The sequence below is a fragment of the Chrysochloris asiatica genome, unplaced genomic scaffold (assembly GCF_000296735.1).
Source record: "Chrysochloris asiatica unplaced genomic scaffold, ChrAsi1.0 scaffold00098, whole genome shotgun sequence".
Classification (NCBI taxonomy): Eukaryota; Metazoa; Chordata; class Mammalia; order Afrosoricida; family Chrysochloridae; genus Chrysochloris; species Chrysochloris asiatica.
This window is the reverse complement of record NW_006408616.1, coordinates 3648432-3670781: the sequence shown is the minus strand read 5'-3', so window position 1 is coordinate 3670781 and position 22350 is coordinate 3648432. Positions and strand designations below refer to the sequence as shown.

The 22350-nt window shown below is 37.7% G+C and overlaps 1 protein-coding gene across 4 annotated transcripts in view; it reads left to right on the top strand.

The window, feature by feature from the left end:
• The window catches only part of SOX5 (SRY (sex determining region Y)-box 5), a 592387-nt gene that overhangs the window by 197607 nt on the left and 372430 nt on the right, over positions 1-22350 (top strand). The gene's annotated exons all lie outside the window — the stretch shown is intronic.

Below are 22350 nucleotides of genomic sequence, written 5' to 3'. Positions count from 1 at the left end.
AATAACAACATACAAAACAATTTTTTAACTCAGTTAATACAGAATGTCAACCTTGAACATTTCCTTCTTTTTAAGCATTATCTTTATGACATCAAACTGACAATAGTAACTTTAAAAAACAGGTGACAAATTAAAGGATATAGGGAGTAAAATGTTAATGGTGGTGAAAAAATATAAGTGGAGATCATGAAAATGTTGACACAATGTGAAGAATTGGTAACCACAGGCATTGATCTGTACATGTAGAAATTGTTGAATGGGTGTATGTTTTGTTATATATATTTTCACCAAATTAATAAATAAGTTAGTCATTGAATTTCCTGTGAATCACACCTTTACACTGACACACTTAAGATCGCCATGAGCTGGAAATAGCTCAACAGCAAGTCATTTGTTGTTGTTGTTGTTTTAAATACGTGTATAAGCATGAAGCATGAAGAATAAGGTTACACTATATATTATGTGGTGGTGGTGGTGGTGGTGGTGATATACTGTGGAGTCAGTTCTGACTCATAGCGAACCCTGTACAGGGTTTCCGAGGCGGTAAATCTTTATGGGAGCCAAAGCCTCATTTTTCTCCTGTGGAACAGCTGGTAGTTACAAACAGCTAACCTGTGGTTCGCAGCCCAATTCGTAACCACTATACAACCAGAGCTCCTTATGTTGTTTATAGCATTAATGTTTTGTAAAAAACTAGAGACATTCTGACTGTAAGAGGTCTGGCTAACTATATTATTGTGCTCAGATCTACCAGCAACTACATGGAAGAAAGATGAGGCTTTCTGCTCCATAAAGATTTACAGCCTCAGAAACCCTATACAGGGTCACCTAGAGTCAGGACCAACTCCAAGCCATACAACCAACACCACCACTAAGGATTAGATCTTAAAATGTACAAAGTTCAGTGATGTTAACCAGAAACTGGTGTAGCACTGTAGGAGAAGCACTGGTTTGCTAACCACAAGATTGGCATTTGAAACCCACCAGCCACTCCTTTGAAACCCTATACAAGGTCTCTGTGAGTCAGAGCTGACTAGACAGCACTTAACAACAAACAGAATCTATTACTGATGGATTTTGCTTTTAGTTTCTTCTGTCAGACATCAATTAACATAAAGAAAGAGTCATTAAAAATAAGGCAACTTAAAAATATACTCAGCTCTTTGAAAGCCCTAGGTTTAAGGTGATTGGATGGGGGATAGGAAGAATAACATTGGTTAGTTATAAAAAGGGATAGTCGTTACAAAAAGTTAGTTTTGCTCCTTCAGTTTCTAAAGTCTTATAAAAAGAAACATCTCCTCTCAAAAATTCTTATGAAAGAAAGAGGAAGAGGCTCATGTGAACCTATTTGCTCACACAACCGTACATTAGATATATGAATTACAAGCAAGTACACCTTGCTAAAATCATATTCTACATTCTGGAGAGAGTAACATATTTGAATTAGTAACAGCCTCTTAAAAATATAAACACAAATAGGTAAGTTAACTAACTAGTTATAGGTTGCTATCAATTCATTTAATTTGAGTATATCAATTTCAGTTCATATCACATAAAAATAAATATCTTTGTTTGGATATAGAAGTAGAATAAGACAATTTAAGAGCTAATGAAAAGGCACCCCATATAAATGTATAAATGTGAAGTCTGTATATCTAAAAGGCCTACTTAAAGGCCCTCAGTAGATACCGGAAGTGAAAAAAAGGGAGGAAATTGTGCTGAAAGCAAGATGTGAAGATTTCAAAGTAAAATCAGACAAACAAGTACACTTCTTTTTTTCTTAAGGCAGAATATGCTTATATTGCAACAGAAAGCTATTTTGCTTCTCAAAGATGGTCATGCTGGCCTATTGTAGGCATGAAGAAAGTTAGCATACCTTGTGACTGGAAACGTTATATACAGGGTTTATAGATGTTTTATTGTAACTCTTATTCCATTCTTTTCTGTGATTGTGACTCTATTTTGCCAAACACTCTCATTGTTAAAAAACAAAAGCAGACATTTCTGCAATTTACTACATAAAACCCTTCTCTTTTCTCTCCATTCCACAATTGTCCTGCTTTCTTACTATAGGAAAAGCTGTGGGTGTTTTGTGTGCTTGCTTTTAATGTGAAAAGGGTATTTTTTTGCATTATAATAGTATCTTTGTTGTTCTTAAGTGCCATGAGGTGGTTCTGAATCATAGGAACACGGTATAGAGTTTTTGAGGATCAGTAGGTTTGAACTGTGGTCCTTGTGGTTAGCAGTCCAGTGTTTATCCTACAGCACCACACTTGGATTCCCATAGTACCTCCTTGTTATTAAGTCCTGTTATGACCATAATTTGTGGTTTATATTTCACATTGATTCTGATTTATGGTTTATACATAAGTCAAAAGAAATGTTTTAGTAAAGCTAAGATTGTTGATGGAGTCTGGTGTGGTGCTGTGGGTTAATGCACTGGACTGCAAGGTTGGTTTGAACCTCAAGGTTCAAGTCGCTGTGAATCAGAACCAACTCGACGGCATTAGGCACTTAACAACAGCAAAAAGATTGTTGTCAGGTACTGTCAAATAGATTTTAACTGTAAAACTCTAGGAAAGCAGAAAGCCTCACCCTTCTCCCAAGGAGCAGCTGATGGGTTTAAACTGTAGTTAGCAGTCCAATGCTTATCTTACAACACCAGCGTACCCTATCCAAGACTAGTCTCTTTATATTGATGCTAGCTAGAGTAAAACGTGCCCCTAAAAGTCCCTGGCGGCACAAATGGTTAATGCTAACCAAAAGTTTGGACATTTTAGGCCATCCAGAGATATACCTCAGAAGAAAGACTTGGAGGACTACTGGAAACTTAGCCATTGAAATCTTTATGGAGTGCAATTCTAGTCTCACATACATGCTGTTGCCATGAGTCAGAATTAGTTGGGTGGTAATGTTTTCTTTCGGGGTTTCTTGTGTTGTTGTTGTTTTTTTTTTTTTAACTTTTGTCTACCACCTGTTAGAACAGTGGTTCAGTTGAAGCCAGTCCACTCATTTAGTGTTCAAGACTTGGGTGGAGAAGAAGACAGTAATGTTGTTTACATTTTCCTCTGTTAGGCAATGGTGCCTTCTGCACTTCTGGCCTAGTACTTTTTCATGGCATTCTTGAGGAGCAGAATTGATAAATATTAGGTGTACATGTAGAATACTGATTTTCTCTTTTTAAGCAGCTTTATCATATCAAAGTACAATTTATAGACTGTACTTATAAAAGACTGATTTTTCATTGAACTATGGAAGGTTTATGTTCTGACTCCACGGCACATAACAACAACAACAAATGGAAGGTTTATAATTGCTTGAAGCCGATTCTGATTCAGGGTTATCCGTTGTGTTTCCGACTAGAATCGCTCCAGAGAGTTTTCCAGGCTGTGACCTTTCAGAAGCAGATTACCTGGCCTTCTTCTAAGGCATATCTGTGTAGGTTTGAACTACCAACTTTTCATTTAGTAACCCAAACTGTAACTATTTATGCCACTAAGAGACAAAATCAAACTAACAAAACAACACAGAAACCTGAGTGGAGAATCAATGGAAGAGTCTTACCTTTCCTTGGTTAGATAAAGTCTTTATTGTTAAGTCTAGAGAGGAAAAGAATTCAGAAGATTGCCGTTTGAATTTCTTTCACATTCATTTTGCTGGAAAAGAAAATAGCAATCACTCATAAAAATTGATCATCTAAATCTTAAAAGATTCCCAATTTCAAAAATTCAAATAATACACATTCACATAATTGGTATATGTATATCATATCTGAAATTCCATGAGACAAATGATAGGTGATTTTTTTTTTACAGCATACGTTTTATAATTAGTAAAATGTCAGAGGATAACTGGACATAATAATAAATTATTCAGTCAAATATTAAATTTCACAATATTAATAAGGTCTGCTATCTAGTCAATTCCAACTCATAGTGGACCCTGCACAGGGTTTCCGAAACCATAAATCTTTATGGGAGTAGAAAATCTCATCTGTCTTCCAAGGAGCAGCTAGTGGGCTTGAACTGCTGACCTTGCAGTTAGCAGTCCAGTGCTTTCTTATAGCACCACACCGGGACTCTCTACTAACAATGTAAGTGGACTGTATAGAGACCATGTTAAGAATACTAAAACTTTCACTCTGACAATATAACTTGGTCTTTGCTGCTCTGAATGATCATATTTCTTCACATTTATGTAGACAATTCAGGTTCCTGTGAGATTTCCTCATAGCTCATTTTTACTCTGCATAAAATGTATAAAAGGAGCTCTGGTAGCGTAGTGGTTACGAATCGGGCTGCGAACCTCAGGGTCAGCAGTTCGAAACTACCAGCTGTTCCTCGGGAGAAAGATGAGGCTTTCTGCTCCCATAAAGATTTATAGCCTCGGAAACCCTGTGCAGGGTCGCTATGAGTCGGAACCGACTCCACGGGGTACTTAACAACAACAGCAAGAACCAAGGGGGGAAAAAACCGAGTCCTGGTGTGGCGCTGTGAGTTAATGCGCCACACTGCAAAGCCTTTTGAACTGCAAAGTAGACAGTTCAAGCTCATCAACTGCTCCACAGAAACCCTATACAGGGTCGCTATGGGTCGGAACCAACTCGACAGCACTGAACATCAACAACAAGCAAAAAGTTTCAAATGATATGATAAGCACTGTTAATGTGTGAGAAACTGTCCATACTGATTAAACGCCCAAGTAATCCAATCTGTACTCATGTTAGTAAGACTGAGGTTTTCTTTATTGTATTTTGCTGAATCAGGCACCCAACCAACCCAGTAGACATTGGCAGACTAGCCTCATGGCCTGCCTGCAGTCTTATTCCCCTGTTTTGAAAAAGCCCCTCCTCCAGATGCAGTTCCTTATTTAAAAGTCTATGCTGAACATCCCATTTTCCCTCCCCATAGAGTAGCCTGAATGTGCCCATGTCTTAATGACTGTATTCTTATGTAAAGTTCCTAGTCCTAGAACAGATTTCTTTCTTCTCTCCCCCAGTTCATCCTGCTTACATATCCCTGGGTGTGAATCTCATGGATTACTAGAGATCAGAAGTTGGACCATATTGAGATTTTCTCACAAAAGTAAATGAATTTATGAAGGAATGAATGTTAATTCTCTCATTCAGTACATAGATTTTTTTTTTTTTTTGACACCTAGGTTTGCAAAGTATAATGGCAGACAAAGAAAGAAGAAGAAGGTGCCATCTTCATTGTACAGGAAGTTACATTCTAATAGTGAAGATTATTTTTTTTACAAATGTATCAGTAAATCTGAAACAAACAACTTAAGAATGTAGTCTTAGTCTATGCACCAGAGACGGTACCTTTGAGGTTTTGTCTTTGATTTTGTCTACCATAGTATTTTGCACCTTCCTTAATGAAATCCTGGTATGATACTGTAGGATAATCAATGGACTGCTAATCGCAGGTCAGCAGTTCATATCCACCATCCACTGCTTGAAACCCTATTCAAGGTTTCTTGTGTAATGTTCAAATGTACGGGTGGGCTTCAAAAAGTTCACGGGAAGAATAGAATAAAAAGATAATGGGATTTTTCCATAGGCTTTTGGAACCCCCTCGTATTTTCAGATCCAGCTAACCAGCAACACTTTTAAGAATTTGCTCACCTTTTCTCAAGCTGGTAGAAATTTCTCCATTGATCAAATGTTATGCTTATATAAAGTTTATTATTTGTATCTCTTAACATTTAAGAACTATTATTTATCAGTCTCTTTATATAACTTCTTTGAGGGCAGGGCGTATGTCATTAAATTATTGTGTTTCTGAGCTAACATTGTTATTGGTAAGTGCTGTCAAAGCAGTTCACACTCATGATGACCCTGTAGAGGGTTTCTGGGGTGGGACTGGTGGGTTTAAAGCACCGACCTTGCGGCTCAAACTGACCTTTCAGTCCAGCACATGATCCTGTAGCACCACACATAGTGTGTGTTAAATAGCAGATTAGTATTAAATATTTAATGAAAAAGTGATGGCTTGAAGGTAAGGCGATTCATTAGAAGATGGCTTCAGTGTTCTGTGATGGGGTAGTCAAGACCTAAATGAGGATTTTGGCTTCATGAATGGACAGGAGAATAAGAATTTTAGGAATACTGAAGGATGAAAATCAACGACAGATGGTATGTGAATATAAAAAACAACAACATAGAAGTTATAGATATAAAATGACTTATAATATGAAAGTGCCATTAAGAGGAATAAAGAGTAGGAACTAGTTTCTTTGTGGGGCTGATGAGTTCTCCTTTGGATCTGGTAAATTTGAGAAATAATTGTGCCTTACTGGGATGCTTAATAGCTAACTAAGAAGAGATTGGAACTTGAAAATGGTCAGGAAAGACAATACAAATTTGCAAGCCATTCATATAGTGAGGATAGTTGAAGTTCATGAATAGGAGATTATGACAAGAATTTAGTGGCAAGAGAAATGGTCAAATCTGGGGGACACCTACTTATGGCTTATTCAGAAAGAGAACCAGAATATAAAGAATGAAAGAGGGAAAAGTAATCAGGAGAAAGTTATGTTGAATGCAGTTTTATGACTGGTTGGGAAAGACTGGTTGTAGTATAAGGTGTGAACAGTATAATAGTCTATAGTGTGGTTAAGAAGTAGGAAGCCACTGATCTAGCAAAAGCCAAATTGCAAAGGACTAAGGAAACAGAAAAGAAAGCAGTAATGTGGCAAATTATGTGAGGAGCAGAATTCAGATAAATAATTGCTGATAGGGCTTTCCCAGTTTCACTAGAAATAAAATATAATATAACCCATGGAGGATATTTATGTAGCTTATACCTAAATGGGAGTTCTGGTGTGGCACTGGAGGATAAACACTGAACCACAAGGTCAGTTTGAACCATAAGGTCAGAAGCTCAAACCTACCAGTCACTCCTCAGAAGTACAGGGATGCTGTGAGTCAGAACCGACTTGACGGCACTTAACAACAAGAACGTAGTAGTCCAGTTTTAAGGATGACTACATTGGGACAGCCCAACTTTACTGATTACCATGAGTAAGCAAATGTTTTATAAATGTTTACTTTGGACAACAAGACTCAAGAGTTTGTAAATATACTATAAATCCAAATGTCTAGGGCTTGTGAAGTCACATTGAAAGCAGCCATAAATGCTTGCTCCATCCGAATTGGGTTTGATTGTGTTTTAAGAAGTTAGATGAGAACTAGTTCCCTGCAGTTCATTTTCTGTCTAATATTTTAAATTTTACTTTAAAACTGTAGCAGGAATTTTCTAGGAGAGAGCTTTCTTTTCATAGTGGAAATGTGAATTCTGGGGACAGTTTTCTGTTTTTTCCCCATAAGATTATTAGAATGTGGAAGTAACAAAGATGGTGAAATGAATCAAAATACCTATTTATTTTTCTCCTAACTATATACATCTGTATTTTTTAGCACGATGCAACTGAAAGCAAGAATACAATTTACCTCTGATGTCATTGTTAGGGGTAGAAACATAAATTCAAGTCCACTGTAATTTAACTTACATAATAATGCTAAACTGAAAAATTATGTGTAATTAAATCTTGGTAGATTGAATATATGTCAGAATTTTTACTTTGCTAAAAAGTGAATTTTATATGTAAAATATGAGAAATACTATGAACTAATATTTTACAGGTGGTGGTGGTTGTGTACCATTGAGTTGGCTCTGACTCATAGGTACCCCGTATAGGGTTTCAGAGACTGTAAATTGTTACAGGAGCAGAAAAGAAAGCCTCATCTTTCTCCTGAGGAGTGACTAGTAGATTTAAACTGCTCACCTGTGGCTAGCAGTCCAGCTCACAATCCACTAAGCATCTGGGCTCCTTGATATTTCACTACATCATTCCAACGTTTCTTTTCACTAATGAATTAAAGGAACAAATCAGGTAGAAATTTGAGCTTACTTTCTTGGTCTTTAGTGCAGTAAATAACCTGAATACGCCATGGATTGATGATAGTTGAATTACCACCATCTGTTGACTCCACCTCCAAAATTTCTGCAAGTTAAATGTGCCTGCAAAGTTGAAGGAAGACCACACATCATAACCATTCTATTTTCTTAATCCTTGTGTATCTTCTCTATCTTTTCTCCTTCTCCTCCTTTTGCTTTTTTTCTCCTTTCCTTCCCCCTTCTTTTGTTATAGAACTGTTTCATGATTAGGATCGATTTCCCTCATGGCTAGCAAGATATTCGGTATTCTCCCTCTGTGGTGTCACTAAACTTGTTGTTGTTGTTGTTAAGTGCCATCAAGTCGGTTCCGACCCATAGCGACCCTGTACAGGGTTTCCGAGGGTGTAAATCTTTACGGGAGTAGAAAGCCTCATCATTCTCCCGCGGAACGGCTGGTAGTTTCGAACCGCTGACCTTAAGGTTCGCAGCCCGATTCGTAACCACTAAGCTACCAGAGCTCCTTCACTAGACTTGGGTGCTGTAAAACTGCCCTGAGAGCCAAAAGAGAAATGAGTGACAAAACTGTGCTCCCAGAGTAGCTGTTCATCCAAGTTCTAGAAAAATAAGCTGCAATAGAAAGAGCGTGTTCTAGAGCGTCGTTTCTCAGATTGTAGCCCAGTGCCCTACTACTAGCTGTTTCATGGTTATGCAAAGTATTTTCCAATATGTCTGTGTAATAGTAATTTTTCCCTGTGATTAAGCATTTCACATGTATTCTCTTATTTAATTTATACACTTCTATGATGTAGGATTACTCACTATATTAGAGATAAACATTCACAACAGCTATATACGGTATTCTTAAAGAAGTTTTTAATGAAAATATTTATTTTATGATATACATTCCTCTTTCAGAAGCTGTTACTGTTGAAAACGTTATTTTTCATGTGAACAGCTGCAATGTTCCTTTTCTCCAAATGCAATGCCTTAGAAGAGCATTTGATATGACAGGTATAAAAAGGAAACAGTGAGAATAAAATTTTCTGCTCTCCATTTATATTAGTGAATTAGTGGTGGATTAGTGATGTAGCAACTTAACCCTGTTAACATTTTTGTAGAGAAGTTCTGTTTTGTTGTATAAACAAAAATGATAGTTAACGATGGTATCATTTGTGTCCCACGTTTGAAGTATTGCCATATCTTATCTGTCATCATCAATGTATGTGTTTTAAGCACTTTTTCACACTATGTTCATTTCTTTGGTTCACCCATTTGACAGGGGTTCATTCATTCAGCAGCAAGTGTTTTTGGAGGACTTAGTAAGCACTGAGTAGTCACAATTTGAAGAAAGCCTTATCAGCATTTGATACAAGAATTAAGAAAGTATCATGACATCTTCCATTTTTCTTCCTGCATTTTTTATGGGTTAGATCTTACTATAAGAATATTTCAATATTATATTCAGTACAAGGACCCTGGTGAGTCTTGAAAGATTAGCACTGGACTGATAACCCAAGGTTGGCACCTCCAGGCACCTGTTGCTCTCAGAAACCTTATACAGGGGCTGTGAATGGGAAGTAACTCAACAGGACACAACACCAACAATTCATGTACAAGGGGGCTTCAAAAAGTTCATGTAGAAATGGAATTAAAGGCTAAGTAAATATTTCCATGAACTTTTTCAAACCCCTTTGAATACTGTTATTTGTACAAATAATAGTGTTTAAAATTTTACACTTAATATTAATGACTCTGGAAGGTTGACATTGAAATTGCATTACTGAATATTTATAAGATTCATCATTTACTTTAAAAGCACTAAGTCTAATTTTCAATCCCCATAGATAAAATAAATGAGTTTTTTAAAGTCTATATTTATAGAGCTGTTTTAAACAGAAGCAAGTATAGATCTGATATATAGTCTGAAAAATCTGGTCTCTGGAACACTGTCATCATTTCCTGTTGGATGAACCTTCTTCATATTAGTAATTGCAAATGGTTTTCCTTACGGTGTACTTTATAAAAGCAACAAAACTATTAGTTGAGATTGACTGAACATATCCTATGAGAGAAACAATTTAGTAGCTAAAATATACACACATTGATTCTTATATAGTTCTGCTAGAGAAATCTCAACATGCAAAAGATGTTACTCCATAATATTTTTTTGGTTGCTTATCCAACTCTAGCTCTAGAAGAAATTGCTAAATTTTATTATCTATATGTTTTAAATAGACTATTAGAAGGAGGGACTGGAAGGTATCTCTGACATCTTTGCTATGAAATATGGCAGGGAACTTAAATGTTCATGGGAAAAAGGAAATAAAGATAAAAGTAAAAATGTAATTATTATTTCCATTTTGGGTCCTGGTGGGGTGCTGTGGGATAAAATAACAGGCCACAAGGTCAGTTTGAACCACAAGGTTGGCTGTTCAAACTCACCAGACACTCCTTGGAAACCCTCCAACACGGTGTCTTCGAGTTGGAACTAGGAGACGGAACTGTCTTCACACCAACACTTTACAACAACAACAAACAATAATTCCAGTTAGAGAACAAAGAGAGCAAAGGACCTGACAGGTTGGAAGAACAAAATACTCCTGCCAGTACTTTTCATGAGTCTCTATTCTTTAAAAAACCATATACAAGTCAAACCATTAAAAAAAAAAAAAAAAAGTAAGTCATGAAAGACACCTTTGTGTCTTTTTTTTAAAACTACATTGTGAAGTGGGTGATATACAGAACAAATCAGTTTTCCATTCAACAATTCCTACTGTGTTTGTTTTATGTCATTAATTGCAACTCCCACATGTTCACATCACTTATTCCACTTTTTCCCTGTTTCCTGTTTGCATTCCTTCTTTTTCCTAATCCTTCTGAACTTTGCCCTTTGATAAATGCTGTCCTTTTGATCCCAAATGCCTGATTATTCTAAGGAGTGTGTATTTTCCTAGTGTTATTGTTCCCTTTATAAATCTGTCTATAGTTTGTCTGAAAATTGCACTATGGAGGTGAGTTCAGTTCCAGAGCTGAAGGGTGGCTAACGGCCATAATCTCAGGGTTCCACCAGCCTGTCCTACCAATAAACCTGGTAATTTTTATGACTTTGAATTTTGCTCCTTATTTATCTCCCACTCCTAATGTGTTCCTTTTCAGTTCAGTTGGAGTGTAGTTGGAGTGGTAGCACCGTCTACTTCTGGCTTCAGGGATGTGGAGGCTAATGTTCATGTGTTCTATTAGTTCATTAGGTAATCATTTCCATGTGTCTTTGATTTTCTTCACTCTTCTTTCCTCCAGACAGGGAGAGAACAATCCTTGCATCCATCGTAGATGGCTGCACCCAAGTAGAATTATCTTTGTGAACATTATCTTTGTGGACTAATTTATGCCAATTGACCTTGATGTCCCCTAAGAATATGGTCCTGAGCCCTGAAGCCTAGTGACCCTCTCCTTTAAGATGTTTAATTATGTTTAAGAAGTTTTCATAACTTTGATCCCTTTGTGCTCCACCACATTCATGGATATTTCTACATGTATATCTAGGACATGCTTTAAATACACATGTTGCCATATCCTCTGTGTAACCTATATATATTCATGAGTATAGCTCCACTCTCCCTCCCACACCCTCTCAGCCTTCCTGTCTATCAATGCATCCCCTCATAGATCACTGCTGTTGCAGGATTGTGCATATAACAATATACCTTTACAGCCTTTAACTCTTGTACTCCTTCTGATATCTTTCGCAGCTTCCATCATTTTTTTACTGACTGTCCTCCTAAAGTATATTGCCTGCACCATCCCGCAACTTAATATATGTCTATCTTATACAGGGTCACTATGAGTCAGAACCAACTCCATGGCACTTGTAACAGCAACAACCCTCTAGTTAGTAATTTATTAAGCCTTTCCTTCCTGCCCCAGTAACCACCAAAGAATGTTTCTGTTAGTTTGAAACATTTTATTGAATTTTTATCATCGTGGTTTCATACTATATTTGTTTTTGTGATTGGCGTATTTCAGTCAGCATAATGCTCTGTAGGTTTATAAACTATTTTCAGTGCCAGCTGAAATGGTTCTTCCCAGTTTTTCAGAAAATTCTAAATACTTCTCTCTTCTATAGACTCTTAGTGTGGCACTGTAGAATTAGCATGTGGTGCGCAGTTCAAACCCACCAGCCGCTTCTCAGAATCCCTTTATAGGGTTTCTTTGAATCGGGACTGACTCGACAGCACTTAACAGCAATAACTCTGTTTTAAGATGAGGTCAAATACTAGCTACTCACATTTTTGTGTCCTTGAATACACCAGGGCTCGATTGTATAGGTTATTCTTTTTTTTTTTTTTTAATGTTTTATTGTGAATTATGTGATAGTTTACATGGGAGAACATTAGTTTTACATTCATTCTATCGTCTCATTGCCATGCTTGCAATCCCCTACATGCAATCCTTCCCCCGTACCCCCCAGGTCATCAGCACACAGTCGCTCTCCCTCTCTGGATCTAAAGTCTCCAGCTGCTCCATCGCTCCACATCATCATCTCTGCCTCCATTTCAGGCATCACTGCTTCTCTGGGTAGGGTCCCGCTCTCTGCTCTTCTCCCTTGATGGTCCTAGGGACCTTCGCTCCTAGACTGAAAAGTTAATCACTCCCCTCCTTGCTATAAAATGACTACCTTTACATTTCTGACCTTCACAAACAGTCCTGATAACAATTATTCACTATTGTATCACAAGAGACCCATCTGCATTTCATTGCTTCAGCCTCGCCTTGTTGTTGTTGAGTGCCGTCGAGTCGGTTCCGACCCATAGCGACCCTGTACAGGGCTTCCGAGGGTATATAAATCTTTACGGGAGTAGAAAGCCTCATCTTTCTCCCGCGGAACAGCTGGTAGTTTCGAACCGCTGACCTTAAGGTTCGCAGCCCGATTTGTAACCACTACGCTACCAGAGCTCCTAGTTAGATTGAATACTACTCACTGGAGATTCTAACTTCCTCCAGGCCCTCTGGATCTAGGTTCCCTCTTGAAAGTTTGTAAGCCAGTCACTTCTTGCCTTTGTAGCCCCCATTTTGGGTAGCCAATGTCCAAGTTGCCCATCCCTGTCTACTCTGTGTGTGGAGGGGGTGGGAATGATTCTTGCTGTAAGGACTTGTTCCCTCTGCTTCCATAGGTGTAGGTCAAGTTGTTATAGGTTATTCTTGAAGGTATGATAGGAACTCTGCTTTTTATTGAAAGAAGTGAAAGCTTTGGGGAAGATTTTCAATACAGTAATCCCATGAAATTTCTTTGCAGCTCAGCATAAAATATTTTTTACACTTTCAGACTTCAGACTTTTCTACAAAGTTTAAGAGTTTTCGGGAGCCATGGAATCTGCTTATTGTCTTCTGAAACTCTTTCAGGGCTCCATTTAGAATATGCTCTAAGATGGATTTCTTCTTCATATTTTTGGATAAATGCCTAGAGTTCCCAGTTGTCAGTCTCTTTTTCAGGACTATCTGCAGCCAAACCTCCCCCAGAAGGTGACACTGACTATTAATTCTGGAGTATGACCAGTGATCTATATAGCCTGGAGGGTTTAATAAGAATATATTCTATAGCCAAGATATAACTATCTATAGCCTTACCATTGTTAGAAGTATAGTTATAAACCTAAAGATGGTAAAATAAAAAGGCTCACATAAAGGCTTAAATATCTTTATTATCTGATTGTGCCAATAACTATCAGGAAAAAAAATTATGTTTAATTTTAGAAGAGTTCAAATAATTAAGATACAAAAAGAGCAGGAGGGCATCAGGAATCCATTCTAGTACTATGGTTTGAACTGATTAAGCATCTGGCAATGATTAAGGCCACTTTGAAGCTGTGTTATTTTTCAGATTTTGTATTCAACTTAGACTCATGTTTTGCTTTGTTTTTTTGAAGATACATAAAAACAGTTGCTAATTTCTCTTTGCATTTTTTATTTAAAATACTTACTGTTAAGTAGTATGCCTAACTCTACCTTCTCTCTTGTATTTGTACATCTATTTTATCTGAAAACTTTTGATGTGGAAAATGTTTAAATAAACACATACAATGCACACAGTACTATACAAGAATGAATAAGCACACTAAATTAGAATGTAAATTACTATATTGCTGATTTCTTGATGTAGTTTTCAGTTAGTTCTTTAGTACATTAGAACTGCAAAACCCTATAATTTTGCAATCAGGAACAATTGGTCTTCATTTAGAGGACCTGGTTTAGGAGGTAAATACAGCTTGAGAGTATAATCCAGATGTAATCCTTCCAGTTCCCCGTAATGACCGGTGGCGTATGACCACTCCACTGCTGGTGATGCACATATTTTGTGCATGCTCTTCTTTAACAGTCATTGACATTAAACTCCTTGATATGGTTTTTAAGCATTGGTGGACTCCTGGTGAAGCACTGTAAGATAAGCACTGGACTGCAAACCACAAAATCACCAGTTGAAACCCATCAGCTGCTCCTTGAAAACCCTATACAGGGACGCTCTGAGTCAGAACCAACTCAACAGCACTTAAAATCATGTAACTCAGTTTTGAATATGTGACCTTTGACGGATGGTGCATTAGGAAACTCTGGTTACTCCCTCAAATATACTATTATTTGACTCTTTCCCTGAAACGAATCCTCCAGGGAAATTTAGAAATCTTTAAAATAATGACACATGTACTGTTCCCACCTTTCTCCATTGACCATTGCTATCCTATTTGTTCAAATTTGCTTTGTACTTTGTGACCAAGAAAAAAAGAATTCATCTTCCAGGCAAGATCTTAGACAAAAAGGATTAAGTGGAATGGCAGTGTATAATTTGAGTTGTAAACACCCTGGATTCATCGTGGTTTAGTAGTATTCATCATAACTGAGTTGTAGTTAAAAAGATTTGGTAGATGATTGGTTCTCAGTAGATACTGTTCGGGGTTTCCAGACTCCCTTTCATGTGGCTGAATGGGAGCTGCATTATCAGACAGGTTCAGACCCTTAAATTACACCCTTTTTCTTGGCCTTGCTGCCCAGACTCCAGATAATTTTTTTTAAGTATTAGTTAAATACTACCCACCAGGTTAAATAATAGAAAGCTCTATTTTTCAAAGATTTGTTTCCAAGAAAACAAAATGCTAATCAATAGAGATGTTACAAATCATTTTATATTTCACACACATACATGTGTACGCATATTTTCCTGAGGGTAGCCTGTCAACTGTAGCTTTCTTATATAGCAGCAACCTTTGGAAATTCACTAACTGATACACAGCAAAGGCTCTGTTCCATAGCTAGTCCTACCACAAAACTCCCATTCAGCATATTTTTCTGTTTGCCTGGATTATTTTGAACAGTTAATAGCCACATACACACAAGCACACATATTCCCACACATACGTGCTTATACCACATCACAAAAACCACCCTCATATTTGGTCCTCATTGATCCTCAGTTTAGCCACAGGCAAAATGAAATGAACCTGTGTCAACTCTGTTAAACAGATACCCAAAGGCAGTCTCAGCAGGTACAATTTGAGGAACACAGTTGAGATAAGGAAAAGGAGAACTTGTATTTAAATAATAATATAATTTTTTTCTGTGCTAGAGGAAGTCTCTAAATCATCTCTTGACATTTTTTTTGTTCATGAAAAACCTAATACAAGTAAAACCATAAAAAAAAAAAAATTAGTAATGAAAGACAGACTTGTGAATATTTCTTGACAGACTATTTCCCATGCTTATAGACTGTTTTCCATGTGTCTTCCCATTTTTCAGAAAATTGGAAAAATAGCACTCTATTCAAGAAGAAAGACAAATACTAAACACACACCTTTACATGTCCTTGAACGCAACACATTTAGGACACTGCATCATGATCACATGGATAAATATGCCAGTGCAGCTTGAAGCATCCCAGCCCTCAGGGCAAGGGACAGGAACAAGGAAAATGGTGACCTCCATCTTGGAGGATCCTGTTGTTGTTGTATGGAGCCACCACACTCCCTAGAGGCAGGACTAACATTCCTCAACTTGAATTCAAATCTTCTTAGTGGGGTGGCCTGTGCAAAGAGACTGACCTTTAGGCACATGTTGGTAGATCCTCAAGACTCAGCTGAAATAGTGGGCTGTCAGGTGCTCTGATGGAGTGTTCCAGTTCTTTGCCACTTTTTCTTTATGGAGTCCTGGTGTGGCACTGTGGGTTAATGCACCAGACTGCAAAGCTGTTTGAACTACAAGTTCAGTATTTCAAGTTCACCAGCTGCTCCTTGGAAACCCTATACAGGGTCGCTCTGGGTTGGAACCAACTTGACGGCACTTAACAACAACAACATGCCACCCACACCCACTGCCATAGAGATTTTTCCAACTCATTGAGACTCTATATAGGTTTCTGAGGCTATTGATCCCCACAGCAGCGGACAGCCATGTCCTAATGTAATCAGTTTTATTGTTAATTGAGCATATGAACATATATAACAGCCATATTTTTATGAAAAAAAATAAAATTATTCATGTATTTTTGCAGTAATGTTTTTAAATGTTTTTATTGAAAGGAACAAACCATATTTTCAGTGACAATTGTGCTTGCGTTTGTTTTTATTACATTTAGTGAATGACTCCTATTTGAAAGGCAACCACTATGTGTTGACCTTGTGGTTTGTAGTCCAGTGCTGATCCTACTGTGCCACACCAGGAACTTCATGTTGTTGTTGTTAAGTGCCATCGAGTTGGTTCCAACCCATAACAACCCTTTATATGGTTTCTGAGGAACAGCCTTCTGAGTCTAGCAGAGCAGAAATGAAGAATAACATGAGTATTTTTTGTCACTTTTGTTATGGCATTGCATTAAATCAGTAGCTTACAGTCTACTGGGAGGCATCTGTCTGTAACTATTAGAAAAAGGATTTGTGAAAAAAATATTCTGAATCAACTGTATCAACCGAGAAAATCTTCACAGTAAGAAAACTTAAGATGTTAAAACTTTATGGGAAAATAGAGTTATAAATGAACCTATACTAAAGTATGTTTGTTGTTGTTGTCATGTGCCATGGAGTCGGTTCCAACTCATAGTGACCCTGTACAGGGTTTCTGAGGCTGTCAATCTTTACGGGAACAGAACGCCTCATCTTTCTCCCACGGAGCAGCTGGTAGTTTCGAACTGCTGACCTTGAGGTTCACAGCCTGATTCATAACCACTACACTACCAGAGCTCACAAACATACAAAAGTATGTTTAGGTAAATAATAATTAGGTAAATGTGTATATAACTAGATAATTTTTTGTCAAATAAAATAAAACAGTAAAAATAAAGAGCAAATCAATAAAGATTTTCGTATCCTATATTAGTATAATAAAATAGCAGATTAAACCTTAATTAAAGCCTCAGATATCACTTCTTAAATATTCCTCCCCTGTGGTTTCAATGAAATGTTTATTAATTCATTTTACATTAAATGTTTCAATGAAGAAAGCACATACACCTTTGTAGATTTCTCTTTAACAAAACAAATTATTATAGCCGCCACACACTGTGAAAGTAGGAGTCCTGGAGAACCATTCGGTTCCATGCAGAAAGTTGCTATAAAATGTGAATGCCTAGGGCCCTCGGAGCTCTGGTAGCATAGTGGTTATGAGTTGGGCTGCTAACCTCAAGGTCAGCAGTTCAAAAATACCAGCTGTCAATGGGAGAAACATGAGGCTTTTTGGTCCTGTAAAGATTTACAGCTTCAGAAATCCTACACAGGGTTACAGTGAGTCAGAACTGACTCCATGGAACACGACCAACCGACCGACCAAGGGCACACAGTTTAAGAAGGCATTCATCTCAGTTTCATGTAAATGCAGAGTCATGAAGAACTCTACTCCTACAGCTTCACCATTATTTTATTTAATCCTTAATATCATCTTACATATTCTGAATATTCATCAAGCAACTGAGGACATTCTCTAGAAAAACAGAATGCTATTAGAATACCCTACTTATCCCACATTCTCAGATTAAGAATTTGATGACATTCTTTCTTACAGAATGGTTTGAATGTTTATATAGACATTTTGTTTGTTTTCCTGTAGTCTAGCCTTGGTGTTGTTCGTTGACTAGGAGTTAGCCCCTCATAATGCATGATATAATGCACAATCCTCATATTCAGTTGCAGGTTGGACCATTATGATCCATAGGGATCTCACTGGCTGGTTTTGGATTGTCTTAGTCTACAGATTTCTCTGAAATCTCCTTATCATAGCAACATAAAAGCCTCCACTGACAGGTGTGTGGTGTCTGCCCATGAGTTGCATTGGCGAGAATCAAACGGGTCTCCAGAATGGAAGGCAAGAATCCTATTATTGATTCATCAATGTCCCATTCTTTTTTTTTCAGGCTAGCTTTAATGGCTCTTAAGTTGTTATATGCTTTAAAATTATTATATATGGTTGGATTCCACAAAGTATATAAGATATCTTTGGACAAATAAAGGTGTTCTCAAGGGTAGTTTTCTTTATAAGCTATCTTTGGCTTAGGTGCTGATTTTAGATCCTGCCTCCAGCCCTACAGCATAAATGGCACATAGTAGATTTTCAGTAAATGCCCGTTGAATAAATGACTCATACTGTAACTGCCAAATTTTTAACTTTAAAACTTGGAGTCCCTCGTGATTCATGTATATTTTATCAAGAATTCTTGCAGTGATGAAAGAAAGTATACATATCTATATTTATTTTCGTATCAGGGAAATTTACAGTTAGGGAAAGATTATTGTAATTTCAGTAGACATTCTAAAATTCCTAGGTGAAAGTTTTACATGAGGAAAGTTTCTGGTTGTTTTTTGTCTCCCCATATTTTCCTGGCTTTGTATTTCAAAAACCTTAATATAAGGCCTCAGTATATACATCAGTTTTACATTATGGTATAGTGGATTACATGTTGGGCTGTTAACCGCGTAGTAGGAGGTTCAAATCCACCAGTGGATCACAGGAGAAAGATGAGGCTTTCTGCTCCTATAGATATTTGTGGCCTCAGAACTGTATACAGGGTAGCTATGAGTCAGAATCAACTCTATGACACATAACAACAATAATATATGTCAGTTTTACCTTCAAGATGACTTAGGAACCAAGACATGAAGGGAGAGGCAAGCTGTCTTCAAATGGTTACTATTCTCTCTGTTTATCCCAGATATTAAAAGACATCCTGAAAAAAAACAGAAAGTAAGAGGAGGACTTCTGGGCTTGAAAAAGACAGACCAAAACAAGTAAGGGAGTCTGAGAAGTCTGAATGGGCATTAATAGACAATACAGGCACTCCTCAAGGAAATGGAAACATTTAAATTTGCTCAAAGGAGTGTTTTACCCCAGATTATTATCCTCTTACATATGTATCCCATCTGTCAACCAATATTTCAATATCAGCAAGGTCACCCATGCTGGATAGGTTTCAGCGAAGCACCCAGACTAAGACAGACTGTTAAGTATCTTCAAGTTTGTTCTGACTCATAGCAAATCAGTATAGGGTTGCCAAGGCTGTAAATCTTTACGGGAGCAAAAAACCTCATCTTTCTCCCTTATTTGGTGGGTTTGGACCTTGTAGTTCACAGCTTGTCCTGCAGAGCCACAGCTAGGACTCAGACTAGAAAGGAATTTCTGAAAATTAGCCACATAAAACCTTATGGAACGCAACATAATTTTGTCCAACACAGTGCTGAAAGATGAGTCCTCTAGAGTAGAAAGCACTGCACAATAGTTGCGACAATGGACTCATCAAAGTACCAATAGCCATGAAGTTGGTGCAGGCAGAACCTGGCAGTGTTTATTCGGTTACACATAAGGTCACCATAAGTTAGAGCCAAACCCAGGAAAACTGACAGCAACATTTATTTGCTGCCCAGTATATATATATATATATAAAATAAGGACTTCTGGTAGCGTAGTGGTTACGAATCAGGCTATGAACCACAAGGTCAGCAGTTCGAAACTACCAGCTGTTCCATGGGAGAAAGATGAGACTTTCTGTTCCCATAAAGATTTACAGCCTTGGAAACCCTGTACAAGGTCACTATGAGTTGGTTACGACTCCACAGCACATAACAACAACAACAACATATATATAAAATTACAGCCCCAAAATTAATCCTGTTCTTCCCTGGTATGGTGCTATGAGATAAAGCACTGGACCACAAGGTCAGTTTGAACCACAAGGTCAGTGGTTAAGTGCTTAGCCATTTGAACCCACCAGCCACTCCAAGGGAAAAAAGATCTATTGACCTGTTCCTATAAAGATTTATAGCTGACAAAATACTGTGGGGCTGTTCTGCTCTGTCCTATAGATTCATTGTGAGTGAAATCAACTCAGTGACGCTTAGCAACCCAACAAATGAGTTACTAGTTTCTGGTAGCTAATATTAACAAATGAAGTGGATGTACAAATTTCACAAAGTCAGATCATTATAGGGATTTTTTTTTTTTTTTATTGGCTAAATTTACAGTCCTGATGTGACACTGTAGGATAAGCACTGAACTGCTAACTACAAGGCCGGCGGTTCAAACCCATAAGCCACTCTTTGGAAATCCTATATAGGGTCATTCTGAGTAAGAACCAACTCTCCAGCACTTAACAAAAACAACAAATTTGTAGTCTACTTGGTCCAAACTTCATTGTTGCTTGTTGCTAAGTGCCATCGAGTTGGGATCCGACTCATAGCGGCCCTGTACAGAGCTTCCAAGGAGCAGCTGGTGAGTTGGAACTGCCAGCCTTAATGGCCCAAACTGATGTTGCAGTTTACCGCATTAACCAGCAACACCACACCAGAAGTCCCCAAACTTCATTATTTGATGTGTATTCATTAGAACAGTGATTGTGAACAAGGAACTTGTAGTGAAGATTCCATAGCACATAATAGTCTTCATGTATGCAAAATGGCTGTCAATAGCCAGCTCCCTGAATATTGTCGAGAAAATGCTCAGAAGTATAACATCTCTCTACAGTAAAAATTTAAGGAAATACATAATTTAGGCAAATCATATCAGAGTGAATAGACCTAGAACCAATAATGATTTATTATTCTATATTCTTAAGTTGATGTTTTGTGCCTATCTAGTTGTTTCCAACACATAGCCATCTTATTTCCAAGGTGCGGCTGGTGAGTTTGAACTGCTTACCTTGCAGTCCAGACTGATATTGCGTCAAGTGTTTATCCTACAACACCACACCAGGACTCCAGAAAAGGTTTATTATCTATAGGAAGAGTTGCCTCTGTGACTAATATGACTTGATTACCAGTAGGTAGATTGTGAAGAAGTAGAAGTTTACTCTAAAATATCCATTCTGAGTAGCTGGTAGATTTTAACATGCTTTATAGAGATAGAGAATGCTGGAAGAATTGAACCAATGAAACTTTGCCAAATCCATGTGCTAAATTTGACAATTACTTGTTATAAAGAACACAGCCAGGTTTTCCTCACTTATCCATTGCATAGAGCAGTTACTAGAGGGCTTTAAAAAGTTTGTGAAAAAAAAAAATTGAATTAAAAAATAATGGAATTTTTCCAAAAACTTTTGAAGTCCCTCATATAGGAATAAGGAATACCGTAGAATTGATGCTTTTGAGTTATAGAGGAGTATATTGAAAGTGCCATGGGCTGCCAAAAGAACCAACAGATCTGTGTTGGAAGAAGTGCAGCCAGAGTGCTCCTTGGAAGTCAAGATGGCCAAACTTTGTCTCTCATACTTCGGACATATTGTCAGAAGGGACCAGTTGCTGGAGAAGGATATCATGTTTGGTAAAGTGGAGGGTCAGAGAAAAAGAGGAAGACCCACAATGAGATGGATTGGCCAAGTGGCAGCATCGATGGACTCAAGCATGGCAATAGTAGCGAGGTTGGCCCAGGATTGGGCAGTGTTTCTTTTGGCTGTGTATAAGGTCGCTGTGAGTTGGTACCGACTTGATGGCACCTAGTAACAATAGCAACATATAGGAATGAAATGAGACAAGGTACATAAAAAGCCTACTGCTGTGCTTGCCCCTTAGTATGCATTCAACAGCTAGATGTTGGGTTTTAGTATTAAAGAGCAGTCTGGTTGAATATGTAGATTTTGGACTGAAAACAATTAGAGATATTTTTGAGACAGTTGAAAATGTTTGTCTGAATGTCACAACTAGAATGATTCAGAACTCATTTATGTAGATTTGATCATGGGAGTAGATATAGTCATCAGTGGAAAATATGCAAATTATAAAGAAAAGACTGGTGTTCACAGTACATTCAAGGCTGTTTGAGTAGGTGTGTGTATGTGTGCTTGTGAGTTGGTTCTGAACCATAGCAACCCTGTATAGGGTTTCCAAGGAGTGTCTGGTGAGCTTGAACCACCCATTTTGCAATCCAGTGCATGCATTAATCCACAGTCCCACAATGCCACACCAGGACTCTCTCTCTATCTATATAT